Genomic DNA, 14,829 nt, shown 5'->3' with positions numbered 1-14,829 from the left:
AGGCACAAAGACTGACAATCTCCAAGGAAGGGAGACTTCCGAAGACCTTCTTTGAAATGATGGAAAATATGGACCTAATAGACATATGGAGAACAAGGAACCCTCTTGAGAGAGAGGGAACTTTTTTTCTCTCAAGCAATGATGACCTGGACCAGAATTGATCAAATTTGGATCACTAGTGGGATGGCTCCAAAGATTAAGAAGGTAGAAATCTGCCCAAAAACTTACTCCGACCATAACGCCGTGAAGATGGAAATGAAACTTACAACAACTGGTCAATTTAGATGGAGGATGAATGACACCCTGTTTCGAGATAAGGAGATCCACATGAAGGCCCAAAAAACTTTAAAGGACTATTTTGAAATAAATCTAAAGGCCGATGTGGAAAAAAGAGTGATCTGGGACGCAAGTAAAGCTGTGATGCGAGGATTTTTGATTCAACAAAATTCAATAAAGAAGAGAAAGCAGAATGAGAAAAAGGAAAAGATTTTGGAAAAGATAAAAGAAGGAGAGAAAAAATTAAGATCAAAACCAAAGTCCCAGGAGATTTTGAGAGAGATTAAGTTATATCAAACACAATATATGGAATTGATGAATCAAGAGATTGAATGGAAGATAAAGCAAATGAAACAAAAGACATTCGAATCGGCAGATAAATGTGGCAAACTTCTGGCATGGCAATTGAAGAAAAGGCAGAAACTAAATACAGTTACAAGCCTAGAAGTGGATGGAAAGAACATATCTAAACCTAATGAGATTAGAAACTGCTTTCTGAGTTATTTTAAAAAACTTTATTCTCAAGGACCACAAAATGAAGAGGACATAGATAAATTCCTTAATAAATATGGATTACAAAAAATCTCTCATCAAAGCAAGGTGGATTTAAACCAGAGAATAACAGAACAAGAGATAGAGGGTGCCATTCAGGACATGCAATTGGGCAAATCTCCAGGGCCAGATGGACTGACTTCCAGATATTATAAATCTTTGAAGGAGTGGTTGGTTCAACCGTTAAAGGAAGTCTGCAACGAGATCCTAGAGGGAAAAAAGGCACCAGAATCGTGGAAAGAAGCGTATATTTCACTCATACCAAAGACAGAGACTGAAAAGACTCAACTGAAGAACTACCGCCCAATATCATTACTTAATGTGGATTACAAAATTTTTGCAGACATTTTGGCAAAAAGATTTAAAAGAGTGTTGATGGAGAAGATTCATAAGGACCAAGCAGGCTTTCTTCCAAAAAGGCATCTATCAGACAATGTAAGGAATATAATAGACATTTTGGAATTGCTAGAGGTGAATATAAACACCAAAGCAGTGTTGATTTTTGTGGACGCGGAGAAAGCCTTTGACAATATTTCTTGGAGTTTCATGAAAAAGAATCTTCATGGGATGGGGGTAGGCCAAGGATTTGAGAACGGTATGGGTGCGATATATTCTGAACAAAAAGCCAAGCTGATTGTAAATAATGTGATAACTGAGGAACTTAAGATAGAAAAAGGAACACGACAGGGGTGCCCAATTTCCCCATTGCTTTTTATTTCTGTTCTGGAGGTGTTGCTGAATATGATTAGAAATGACCAGCAGGTTAAAGGTGTACAGGTCGGAGCTAAACATTACAAGTTAAGGGCATTTGCAGATGACCTAGTATTGACCTTACAAGAGCCAAACACTAGTACGAAAAGGGTGTTGGAGATAATTCAACAATTTGGCCAGGTAGCCGGATTTAAACTGAACAAACAAAAAACTAAAGTTTTAGGAAAAAATTTAACAGTCATGGAGAAGGAGAAATTTCAAGAAGAGACAGGTTTGACAGTGGTTAAGAAGGTGAAATACCTAGGGGTTTATTTGACATCTAAAAATTTGAACTTGTATAAGGACAACTATGAAAAATGTTGGTCAGAAATTAAAAAAGATCTAGAAATATAGTCAAATTTGAAATTGTCAATGTTAGGCCGAATTGCAGTTATCAAGATGAATGTATTGCCTAGAATGCTATTTTTGTTTCAAACTTTGCAGATTCTTGACAAGATGGACTGTTTCAAGAGGTGGCAGAAAGACATGGCGAAATTTGTCTGGCAGGGCAAAAAGCCCAGAATAAAATTTAAAGTACTTACAGATGCAAAAGAAAGAGGGGGATTTGCCCTGCCGGACTTAAAACTGTACTATGAAGCAGCAGCGTTTTGCTGGCTGAAAGAGTGGATGCTCCTCGAGAACACAGATATCTTGGATTTAGAAGGTTTTAATAATACATTTGGTTGGCATGCATATCTATGGTATGATAAAATCAAAGTGCATAGGGCCTTTAAAAATCACATTGTCAGAAAAGCGTTGTTTAATGTTTGGATAAGATATAAAGACTTGTTGGAAAACAAAACCCCTAGATGGTTGTCACCCTTGGAGGCTAAGGCACTGAAGAAACTCAATATGGAGGCCGGATGGCCAAAGTATTGGGAAATTTTGGAACAAGATGGAGATAAATTGAAATTACAGAGTCATGAGAAAATGAAACCTAAAGTACGAGATTGGCTCCATTATTATCAAATAATGGAGGTTTACAAACAAGACAGGAAAATTGGCTTCCAGGTGGAAAAATCAAAATTAGAGACTGAACTGTTAGAACCTGTCAGGGGTTCAGGAGCAGAGACGCAGAGAAGGGAGGAGACAGAGAGCGAGGGGGAGGAATACGAAGGAAGGATGAGTGGGGATGACGACCCGAGATCACCGAGCCTGTCCAGTGAGTCCGAGGATTCCCAGAAGGGAGCGCCAGCGGTCAGAGCAAGGGGGGAAAGCAGGGGGACACCCCAGGAAGAAGGGTCCAGAGAGGGATCAGAGAGCAGCAGTTGGAGATCGGGACCCACGTGCCCAGCCGGGAGCAGCGGGGAGAAAGGGGACCAGACATCGGGTTCCGGAGGCTTTCAGCAGGAGGGAGGGCATGAGTCAGGAGTAGTCACGCCCACCTCGGGGAGCGACGAAACGATCAAGAGGAAGGTAGAGAGTTGGGCGCGCGCGCCAAGTTCAAATGCAGCGGAAGCTGGCGCAGTAAGCAGCCCGGAGAGTGAGCCAGGTCCCAAAGCCCGCCGCAAGGAGGCGGAAGGGTCAGGGGGGTCCGCGTCAGAAGAGAGTAGGAAAGAAGAGACCCCGGGGGGCAGAAGGACCCAGAGACGGAAGGAAAGGCGCAGGAGGTGGAGCAAGGCTAGGGTATTAAGCTGGTGTGCTAGAGGCGGAGACTCAGACGGGTCTTCGCCGGTCTGACATAGAAGACGTAGGGCTGCACATTGCAGTTTGGAAATGGAACCTGTAACCCAATAAAGACTCTTTTAACGTGAACGCTGGCTAACGTGGTCCTATGTGAGCTGGGACTGGGTAGCAGCCCTGACAGTAAGACCCGTCTCTGACATAGCTTCGGACACCTGATACCTCGCAGCGGAGGCAGAAGCAGCGAGAGGAGGAAATTGGTGTTTGGGAGCAAGCTCACAAAGGTTGGCAGAGATGACGGAAGCAGAAAAAATTTCAGCGCTGCAACAGGCAGTGACCCAATTGAACGCAGAGGTACTGGCATCCAAGAAAAGGGAGCAGGATGCTGCGGCCGCCTACAGAGATCTCCACGCCAGGTTTGAAGCGTTGGTTAAGCAAGGGCAACCGGGACCCAGACCGGAGGGGGTTGGGTTGGCACGGAGAGCAGGAGGGCTTGTGGCTCACTTCGATGGGAATTTGCAACAGTACCCCAATTTTCGAGCAGACGTAATGTGCGCACTGCAAGTGCTGGCGAAAGACTTTAGAGATGAGGAAGAGAAAGTGGGGTTTATACTATCCCATTTGCATGGGGATGCTAAAGCGTGGCTGCGCAATTTGTGGAGGGATAAAGATCCGGCGCTTCAGAGTGCAGATGCCTTTATCAAAGCGATGGATGCGTGCTTTTTATCTACCATTGACGTGGATCTTGCCCGACGGGAGATACATGGACTGAGACAAGGGAGGGCGAGCGTACGGCAGTATCACGCCCGCTTTTTTGCGCTGGTCAGTGCCTTGGAATGGGACCGGGATTCACCTCCAGTCAGAGACCTGTTCTGGGAGGGTCTGAGCAGTGCTGTTAAAGACGAAATTGCGAGGGGGGAGAGGCCCCGGAGCACGCAGGAGGTGGTCCAAAGGGCGCTGACTGTGGGGGTGAGGCTGGAAGAACGTCCATGGTGCAGAGACGAAGGACGTGGAGGGCGCGAAGCAGCGAGAAGTTTCTCTTTCGTTCCCAGGGAAGCTGCGCGTGCGCAATCCACACCTCCGCCAGGAGGGGGAGTGGAACCTATGGAGGTGGGAGGCGCCAGGGCTCAGTCAGCTACCAGAGCCCCTGCACCGGGAGCAGTCAAGACTAAGCCTCCTAGAGGGACCCGGAAGTGTTACATATGCGACAGCCCTCAACACTTGGCGAGAGAGTGTCCCCAGAGGAACTCCAAGCACACTGCAGCCTCCGCAACGGTGATAGCAGCCACGCAGCACAGCGAACCCCAGCAGGGAAACGACGATGTCTGGCTGGAGGCAGAGGCACTGGGGCCCAGCCAGACGAATCAGTGAAGCAGTCCCCAGCGATCTTGCAACCCACAGACCCCCTCCCACCCAAACCAGTAGTGCAGCTCACCGCATCTCTCCAGCTACCCGATGGCATCACTATAGACGTGCCACTTTCTGTGGATTCTGGAAGCAACGCAGACTTTATAGCGCAGGATTTTGTGGAGCAGCACGCTATACAGCTACTACCTGCCACTCTGCCCCTGCAAGTCGTCACAGTGGATGGCAGAGAGTTGCTGGGGGGGCAGGTGGTGAAGCAGACGCCGCCAATGGTGATGCGACTTGGTAACCACAGGGAAGTCATCAGTTTTAATGTCACCCGACTGTCGGACACACCCATTGTGTTGGGCATGAGTTGGCTGGACAGGCACAGTCCGACACTGGCTTGGTACCAGCGACAGCTGATCTTCGGCTCTTCTTATTGTGCCGAGCACTGCATCCTGCCTAGACAGGAGGGAGAGGAGGAGGAATCACAGCTGCAGTTAGGAACGTTGCAAGCAGTCCCCCACAAATACGCAGACTTTCTGGAGGTCTTCTGCGAGAAGGAGGCAGACAAGCTACCCCCTCACAGGCAGTATGACTGCAAGATTGACCTCCTACCAGGGGCGACGCTGCCGAAAGGGAAGCTGTATTCCATGTCTGAGGACGAACTACAGGAACTCAAACAGTTCATAGATCACAATTTGGAGCGCGGGTTCATCCGGGAGTCCAAGGCAGTAGGGGGCAGTCCTGTTTTCTTCGTGAAGAAGAAAGACACGCCCCAAAAAAGACTTGTAGTTGAATTTCGCCTCTTGAACAAGATGACCAAGCCCTCTGATTTCCCCATGCCCAGGATTGACAACCTCCTAGCGACGGTGCGCAAGGGACGCGTGTTCACCAAGTTGGACCTGCGAGGGGCGTACAATCTCATCCGCATGAGGGAAGGCGATGAGTGGAAGACAGCCATGTTCACGCCTCTGGGCACCTACGAATACAGAGTGATGCCGTTTGGATTGCAAAACGGTTCTCACTGTTTTCAAGCTTTCATGCATCATGTGTTGGCGGGACTCCTCTACAAGAAGTGCGTCTGCTTCCTGGATGACATCCTGATATTCTCCGAATCGCAGCAAGCACATGACCAAGACGTTCGGGAGGTGCTGAAGAGGCTGCAGCAGCATAGACTGTACGCCAAACTGGAGAAGTGCCAGTTCGACACGACGGAGGTGGATTTCTTGGGCTACAAGTTGTCGGACAAGGGGCTAGCCATGGACAGCGCCAAGGTTCGCGCGGTGTTGGATTGGAAGAGCCCGCGCAACCGGAAGGAGGTCCAGCGGTTTGTGGGCTTCGCCAACTTCTATCGCAAGTTTATCAAGGGGTTCGCGATGCAGACGGCGGCTATTACGGACACGCTAAGCTCCAAGAAAAAGAAATTCATCTGGACGGAGCAGGCGGAGCAGTCATTTCAGGCACTCAAGCGTCTCTTCGCGTCGGAAGAGCAACTGCTACATATCGACCCCAGCAGACCGATGCGGGTAGAGACAGACGCGTCCGATAGAGCCGTGGGAGCTGTCCTGCTGCAGAGAGACCCGCAGGGGGTCTGGAGGCCGGGAGCGTTCTACTCCAGAAAGCTCAGCAAGTCGGAACAGAACTACACCATCTGGGACAGGGAGTTGCTGGCCATTCATGCAGCGTTCAAAGCGTGGAGGCATTTCCTGATCGGCGCCAAGCACACAGTGCAAGTCTGCACGGACCACAAGAATCTGGAGCACTGGCGCACGGCGCAGTTCCTGAACCAGAGGCAGATACGTTGGGCAGAGTTCTTTGCTGACTTCGATTTCCGAATAGAGTACGTCCCAGGCGACACCAACATCATTGCGGATGCACTGTCCCGAAAACCGCAATACCTCGAAGAGGCGACGCCAGCGGCAGCCATGCACATCTTCGCGCCAACAGCGTGGGCGTGCGCTTCAGCCACAGTAGACCTGGATGCGGTGCGGCGGGCGTTGCAGGACGACTCATTCGCGCAGGCGAAGATGGCCGAGGTGCACAAGGGCACGGCGAAGAGCGACGAGTTCCAGATACGAGACGGCTTGCTCTTACGTAAAGGGGCCATCTACGTGCCGGGAGACGAACTTCGCGCCAAGGTACTGCAACAGTTGCACGACGCACCCACGGCCGGACACTTTGGCACAGAAAAAACGGTGGAATTAGTCGCAAGGGACTTTTGGTGGCCCAGACTGAGAGGGGAAGTCGCGGACTACGTCGCGAGGTGCGACACCTGCCAGAGGGCCAAGCCGGTGCACAAACCACCGGCGGGACTGCTGGAACCGCTGCAAACGCCGTTTGAACCGTGGGAGAGGGTGGCCCTGGACTTTGTCACGGATCTACCCAGCTCGAGAGGCAAGACAGCTGTACTAGTGGTGGTGGACTTGTTCACCAAGATGGCACATTTCATACCGTGTGCGAAGGTGGCCGCGGCGGAACAAACAGCCAAACTGTTCATAGATCACGTGTTCAAAGTGCACGGGCTGCCGCGGTCTATACTGTCCGACCGCGGACGCCAGTTCATCTCGAATTTCTGGCAGAAGCTGATGGGCTTCCTGAACGTCAAGATCAACCTGACATCAGCGAGACACCCGCAGACCAACGGGCAAGCGGAGAGGGTCAATGCCATCATGCAGCAGTACCTGAGATGCTATGCCAATCAACAGCCTGCGACGTGGGTGGATTACCTGCCGCTCGCCGAGTTCGCCTACAACAACACGAAGCACGTGTCCACAGGGGTGACGCCGTTCTTCGCCAACAATGGGAGGAATCCCAGAACCTTCCCGGGACTGGAGAGAGTGGGGGAAGGGGAACCGCAGACGGCGGACGCTTTCGCGTCTGAGTTGCAGGAGGTCCACGATCAACTCCGACGGCAGCTGGAGCTAGTGAAGCACGCATACAAGGTGCAAGCTGACAAGCACAGGCGGGTTGGCGAAGAGATCCGAGTGGGAGACTGGGTCTGGTTGGCAGCCCACGCAGTGCCGACCAGATCGTTAGCCAAGAAGAAGTTGGGGCACAAGCAACTCGGTCCATACCAAGTCGAAGCACAGATCAACCCAGTAGCTTTCCGGCTGGTGCTGCCGGAGGGTTCCAGGATGCATCCGGTGTTCCACAGGTCGGTGCTTACTCCCTACAAGGCACCTCACAGATTCCAGGAACCAGGAACGGCACCGAGTCCGTCTCAGGAGCGGACGGAGGCGGGGAGATTGCCACAGCAGGACCCCATCAACGAAGTCACGGAGATTTTGGACTCCAGATGGGGGGAAGAGGGAGTAGAATACCTCCTAGCCAGAGAGGGCACCCGGGCCAGTGCTAATAGCTGGGTGCCAGACTACGCTTTGGAGGAACCCCTGCTCAAGGACGAGTTTCATGCCCTTTTCCCACACAGACCCATGCCAGCAGGCTTCTTCGACGACTGGTTGTTCACGCCCACAATTTCCTCCAGCACGTTCCATGGATTCGACTCGGACGGGGAGCCCGCACCGGGCACCCGTTCCCCAGAGGGGTCACCGGAGGGTTCGGCATCAGACACCTCGTATTGGTGGGACGATCGACCAGAGGAGCAGTGGCGCCGGAGGTGGCTGGAGATGCCAGGTCGAGCGACCGACGCAGAGACTGACATGGACGTGTTCGGGGAGGATCTTGGGTTCGAGCACGGCGGCACTGAAATGGAGGCGGAGCAGATCAACGTTGACGAACGCGAGGAGGAAGACGTGGAGGTCTTCAGTTGGCGGCCAGCGACGGGGAGCGAACTGTATCCGGCATTCACTCCCGTGATGATGGAGCACCCAGCACCCACACCTGAAAGCGGGGAGGGGGGAAGGGGGGGCTTCGAGGGGGGGATGGATGTCAGGGGTTCAGGAGCAGAGACGCAGAGAAGGGAGGAGACAGAGAGCGAGGGGGAGGAATACGAAGGAAGGATGAGTGGGGATGACGACCCGAGATCACCGAGCCTGTCCAGTGAGTCCGAGGATTCCCAGAAGGGAGCGCCAGCGGTCAGAGCAAGGGGGGAAAGCAGGGGGACACCCCAGGAAGAAGGGTCCAGAGAGGGATCAGAGAGCAGCAGTTGGAGATCGGGACCCACGTGCCCAGCCGGGAGCAGCGGGGAGAAAGGGGACCAGACATCGGGTTCCGGAGGCTTTCAGCAGGAGGGAGGGCATGAGTCAGGAGTAGTCACGCCCACCTCGGGGAGCGACGAAACGATCAAGAGGAAGGTAGAGAGTTGGGCGCGCGCGCCAAGTTCAAATGCAGCGGAAGCTGGCGCAGTAAGCAGCCCGGAGAGTGAGCCAGGTCCCAAAGCCCGCCGCAAGGAGGCGGAAGGGTCAGGGGGGTCCGCGTCAGAAGAGAGTAGGAAAGAAGAGACCCCGGGGGGCAGAAGGACCCAGAGACGGAAGGAAAGGCGCAGGAGGTGGAGCAAGGCTAGGGTATTAAGCTGGTGTGCTAGAGGCGGAGACTCAGACGGGTCTTCGCCGGTCTGACATAGAAGACGTAGGGCTGCACATTGCAGTTTGGAAATGGAACCTGTAACCCAATAAAGACTCTTTTAACGTGAACGCTGGCTAACGTGGTCCTATGTGAGCTGGGACTGGGTAGCAGCCCTGACAGAACCCAATACTAAGAATTTGTCAAGAATGTATAATTTGCTGCTGAAATGGAATACACAAGATGAAACAGTTAAATCAGCTATGATTAAGTGGGCACAGGACATTGGCCATAACATTATGTTTGCTGACTGGGAATGGTTGTGGAACACCGGTATTAAATTCACGGCATGTAATGCCTTAAAGGAAAATTTTATGAAAATGATTTACAGGTGGTACATGACCCCAGTCAAGCTAGCAAAAATTTACCATTTGCCTGATAATAAGTGTTGGAAATGTAAAGAAACTGAAGGTACTTTCTATCACCTTTGGTGGACGTGCCCGAAGATTAAGGCTTTCTGGGAAATGATATATAATGAAATGAAAAAGGTACTTAAATGTACTTTCCCTAAGAAACCAGAGGCCTTTCTCTTGGGCATTGTCGGCCAATTGGTGTCAAAGAAAGATAGAACTTTCTTTATGTATACTGCAACAGCAGCAAGAATACTTATCGCACCTCCGGTTAAAAGGAGAAGATTCCGAGTTCAGCGGTTTGTCTGGCTTCAATGAAAAAGACGCAGCGCTGATTGCAGAGCCAAAAGTGAAAGTAAGCTGCCGCTAGCGGCTATTGTAACTGTCTCCCCTGTGTTTGTTTGGATTTGTGCCAAGTTAAAAAGTAACTTTCTTATAAAGAAAAAGAAGAAAGGGAGGAACAAAGGGGGAGCAGAAAAACTGTGTGAATTAAAGATCCTCAGTAGCTACAATAAGCGAAGCTATAGGAAACAGAGAGGACTATTGGTGAATGCTTTTGCGAAGAGACTACTAAGTTTAAAGAAACTTCGACGCCATATTAACTGGAAAGTAAGAAGGACCTCCGACGCCATATTAAATTACTTTAAAGTACTCTCAGATAAGGGGGGAAAGCATCTGAAGGTTCCCCTTTTTTGTTCACCACTGTTTTTGTTCACTTTTTTCTCTCTAAATTTTTGCTAAGGACTTTAAATAAATGAGAGTCAAAGTTAAAAATTAAACTAAACCAAAATGAACAGCTGGAAATAGGCAGTGTGGAATATGTTGTAAAGACTATCTCTCCCTAAGTTGGAAGAGCTATCCCCCTAGTGGCTGATGTTGGTGGAACTATCCTTTCAGTGTTTCAAACCAATATTAAGCTGAAATTTAGAAGGAGGTAACTTAGGCTTTGAGAAATATTTATGTGATAACTGTGTCGGAGAGATACCTCCTTTATTATTGGATTACATCTTTGGGATTATTCAGTTTTAATATTAAAATTTGAACTACATTGGATCATATTGGAAGTGGTAAGCTGACTGTAACTTGAACTAAGGACATTGCCTTTTGGATTACTCAGAATATAACTAGAGTTCTACCTGTTTAACGCTCTGGATGGATTAGCCCGAATAGGGGCAAGAAGGTCAGCTGGACCAACCTGATTTGGATTAGCCCGAATAGGGGCAAGAAGAACGTGGACAGACAACTAACCCCCTCAAATTGGCAGGAGAAGGGACAATAATTAAGATAATATCTAGGACTTTGAGGTGAAAGTGTAAGGAAGTTGTGTTCTGCAATTTTTGTGTCTACAGTTTTTAGGCGTTAGTTTTTTCTCTTTTCTCTGCTCTTTTCTCCTTATACAGGTGATATCTCCTGGTTTTTGGTGGTCAGGTTAATAGTGCTTAACAGTATATAACAGTGCTGGAACTATAACTACACAGGAAAATACAGTTTACATATTTGTTATCGAAACACTGAGGAATATGTCGCACACACAGAAAAAAGGGGGAGAGGGGGGGACCCCAACAGACAGGAGAGCTTCAAAACAGGAAACAGAATTTAGAACAGAAATATTGAAGATGTTTGCAGAAATAAAACAAAGCGAAAAGAATTTGGAGATGAAGTTAGAACAGGTAGATAATAAAATAGGAAAAATGGATAAGAAGATTGATGAGACAGTCAGTGAATTAAAAGGACAGATTAAGGAGGTCTCAAGGAGAGTGGATGAAGGATTAAAAAAGACAAAACAGGAAATGAAAGAGATGAAAAGGGAAGAGGAGAAAATGAGAAATGAGATTGCAGAACTAAACAAAATACAAGAAGAAATAAAGGATTCTATCGCAATGAATGAACTGAAACAGAGAGAGGTTAATTTAAGGCTGAGGCAAGTTCCAGAAATGCAAAACGAAAATATAAGAGAAAGATTAATAAAAGAAATTGCGCAGTGGATGGAGCTTCCGGAAGAGGATTTGGCAATGACAATACAGAATGCCTACAGAATGAAAATTAAGTCAAATAGACTAAAGAAATTCCCAGGCGATTGTCTAATTACTTTTAAGGATAGAGAGATGAGAAATTTGATTTTGCAAAGGAACAGAGAGAAGAGACTTTACATTGACGGGAATTACATAATTATATTTAAAGACATTCCAATAAGGCTGTTGAAACGAAGAGAAGCTTACAAACCACTGGTGCAACTACTTAAGAAAAATAAGATCGATTTTAGATGGGAATTCCCGGAGGGTGTCTCTTTCTTTTACAAAGGAGTTAAAAGAAGATTGTTAAGCCCTGAGGAAATAGGGAAATTCACAAGAAGATACAAAGAATTACAACAAGGAGAGGAAGAGATTAAAGGAGCAGAAGGAGGACTAAGAAAGAAGGAGGAATCTGAATTAGGTGAAGAAGAAGAACAGAGCGGAAGAGAGTCGGACGAAGAGGGAGAAGAAGAAGAAGGAGAAGAGACAGAAAGACCTTAAGTTTAAATTCTTAAATCCAGATAGTGGTAAGGAGAATGACGTTAAAATTATGGAATTGGAATATTAATGGAATGAACAATAAGAAGAAACGGAACGGAATTGAACGTATTTTAAAGAAGAAGAACTTGGATATCATATGCTTACAGGAAACACACGTGGCCAAAAAACACAGGAAGATCCTCATCAATAAAAGGTTAGGGAACGAATTTGTATCTTCAGACAAAAAGAAAAAAAGAGGGGTGGTTTTATATATTCAAAATAAAATTGAGTCCCGCCAACTATTTAAGGATGAGGAAGGAAGAATAATAGCGGCTCAGATTAAATGGCAAGGTGAAGAACTGATAATTGTTGGAATCTACGCCCCAAATGGGAACAAGACAGAATTCTTTAGATTATTGGAAGAAAAATTATTTGAATATATGGATAAAAAAATTATAATAATGGGAGATATGAACGGCGTGGTATCAACAGAAATGGATAGATTGAGGGAAACAAAGAATAAAGAAGGGAAGTTGCCAAAGACTTTTTTTATGATGATTAAGAACTGTAACCTAATTGACATCTGGAGATTTAGGCATCCGTTAGAAAAACAATTTACGTACCATTCAGAACCAAACCAATCAATGTCAAGAATAGACCAAATTTGGGTGTCGAACGAATTAGTACCAAGAATCCAAAAAATTGAAATACAGGCTAAAGTTATCTCAGACCACAACCCGATTAAGATGGAGTTAAAAGGATTCGAAGAACGGACTTTCAGATGGAGACTGAATGATAATCTTTGGGACGACCAAAAATTTGTTGAAAAAATACAGAAAAAATTGTCAGAATACTTTCAAGATAATTCAGATAAAGGGACAAAAATGAGTGTAGTATGGGATGCATCCAAAGCAGTGATGAGGGGTCTATGTATCCAACAAAATGCATGGAAAAGGAACAACAAGGAAAAAAAGATAAGAGAGATCTTGAGACAAATTACGGACAACGAACAAAAATTGATTAAAAAACCTAATAATGAGAAGATAAGGCAGGAAATAAAGGCTCTACAAACCCAATTCGCAATGCTAATAAATAAGGAGGTCGAATGGAATATAAAAATGTTAAGACAAAAAAATTTTGAATTTGCAAATAAATCTGGAAAATGGCTTGCTTGGCAGGTAAAAAGAAGGAAAGAACAAAAACTAATTAACAAAATTGAATTAAATGGGGAAGAAATTACAGACCCGAAAGAAATTAGGAAAGGGTTCGTGGACTTTTATACACAACTATATAGGAACAATGAAAGGAATAATAAGGAGAAAATAGAAAGATATCTCGAAGAAAAGATGTTGAAGAAGATCCCGACAGACCAAAAAGAACAACTTAACGCCCTAATATGTAGAGAAGAGGTAGAAGAAGTGATAAAAGAATTGAAAAGAGGGAAGGCACCGGGCCCAGATGGGTTTACATCAAGCTATTATAAAGAAATGAAAGATAAGTTGATAGCCCCGCTGACCGATGTAATGAATAACATCTTAAAAGAAAAGGACATTCCTGAAACATGGAAAGAGGCTTTTATTACAATAATCCCAAAACAAGATTCGGACCCAACACAGATTAAGAATTACAGACCTATCTCCCTATTAAATACGGACTATAAGATCTTTGCCGGCGTTTTAGCTAAAAGATTAAAAAAGATACTATCAAAAATCATACATAAAGACCAAGCTGGTTTTTTGCCAGGAAGACAAATAAGTGATAATACAAGGAATATAGTCAACATTATTGAATTCCTTTCCGATAGGTGCGATAAACCAGCAAGCTTAATTTTTGTAGACGCGGAGAAAGCGTTCGACAATGTAGTCTGGGACTTCATGTTGAAAAACTTGGAGGTTATGGAGGTGGGACAGGAATTTCTGAATGGTATAAGGGCAATCTACACAGAACAGAAAGCAAGACTGATAGTCAACAACGTCATTTCTGAAGATATTAAAATAGCTAAGGGAACAAGACAGGGATGCCCCCTTTCGCCACTGTTATTTATAGTGATTCTGGAAACCTTACTAAATGCAATAAGACAAAACAGACAAATTAAAGGGGTCACATTAGGGGCTAACGAGTACAAGGTTAAAGCCTATGCAGACGATGTGGTTTTGACTGTGGAAGAGCCGATAGAAAGCATAAAGGAGAGTTTGGAAGAGATGGGGAAATTTGGAAATTTAGCAGGATTTAAATTGAACAAAGGGAAAACAAAAATGATTGTCAAAAATTTAGACCAAGATAAGATTGAACTACTGCAGCAAAGAACAGGGATTGAGGTAGTTAGAAAAGTTAAGTACCTGGGAATATGGCTTTCCGGAAAGAACATTGATTTGTACCAAAACAATTATACCCCAGTTTGGAATAGAATAAAAAAAGATATGGAGACATGGGCCAGAATGAAACTATCTTTCTGGGGACGAATATCAATGATTAAAATGATGGTGCTCCCCAAGCTGTTATTTTTGTTCCAAACTATACCCATAATAAAAGGCACAAAAGATTTCAAAGACTGGCAAAAGGTGATCTCAAGATATGTCTGGGAAGGGAAGAAGCCCAGAATTAAATTCAAACTATTGACTGACATAAAAGAAAGAGGTGGCTTCTCCCTACCAGACATGAGATTGTACTATGAGGCAGCATGTTTGTGCTGGATAAAAGAGTGGGTAAAATTAGAGAATAATGAACTTTTAGACTTGGAAGGATTTAATAACAGACATGGGTGGCACGCCTACCTCTGGTGCGACAAAAAGAGGGTTCACAAGGGGTTTAGCAACCATGTTTTCAGAGGCGCTCTAATAGAGGTTTGGGATAGATATAAAAACATATTAGAACCCAAAACTCCTCACTGGTTATCTCCGTTAGAGATAATGGGG

This window comes from Podarcis vaucheri (assembly GCF_965113315.1).
Source record: "Podarcis vaucheri genome assembly, chromosome: W".
In the NCBI taxonomy this organism is placed as follows: domain Eukaryota; kingdom Metazoa; phylum Chordata; class Lepidosauria; order Squamata; family Lacertidae; genus Podarcis; species Podarcis vaucheri.
The sequence above is the reverse complement of the archived record's forward strand: the minus strand, read 5'-3'. Positions refer to the sequence as shown.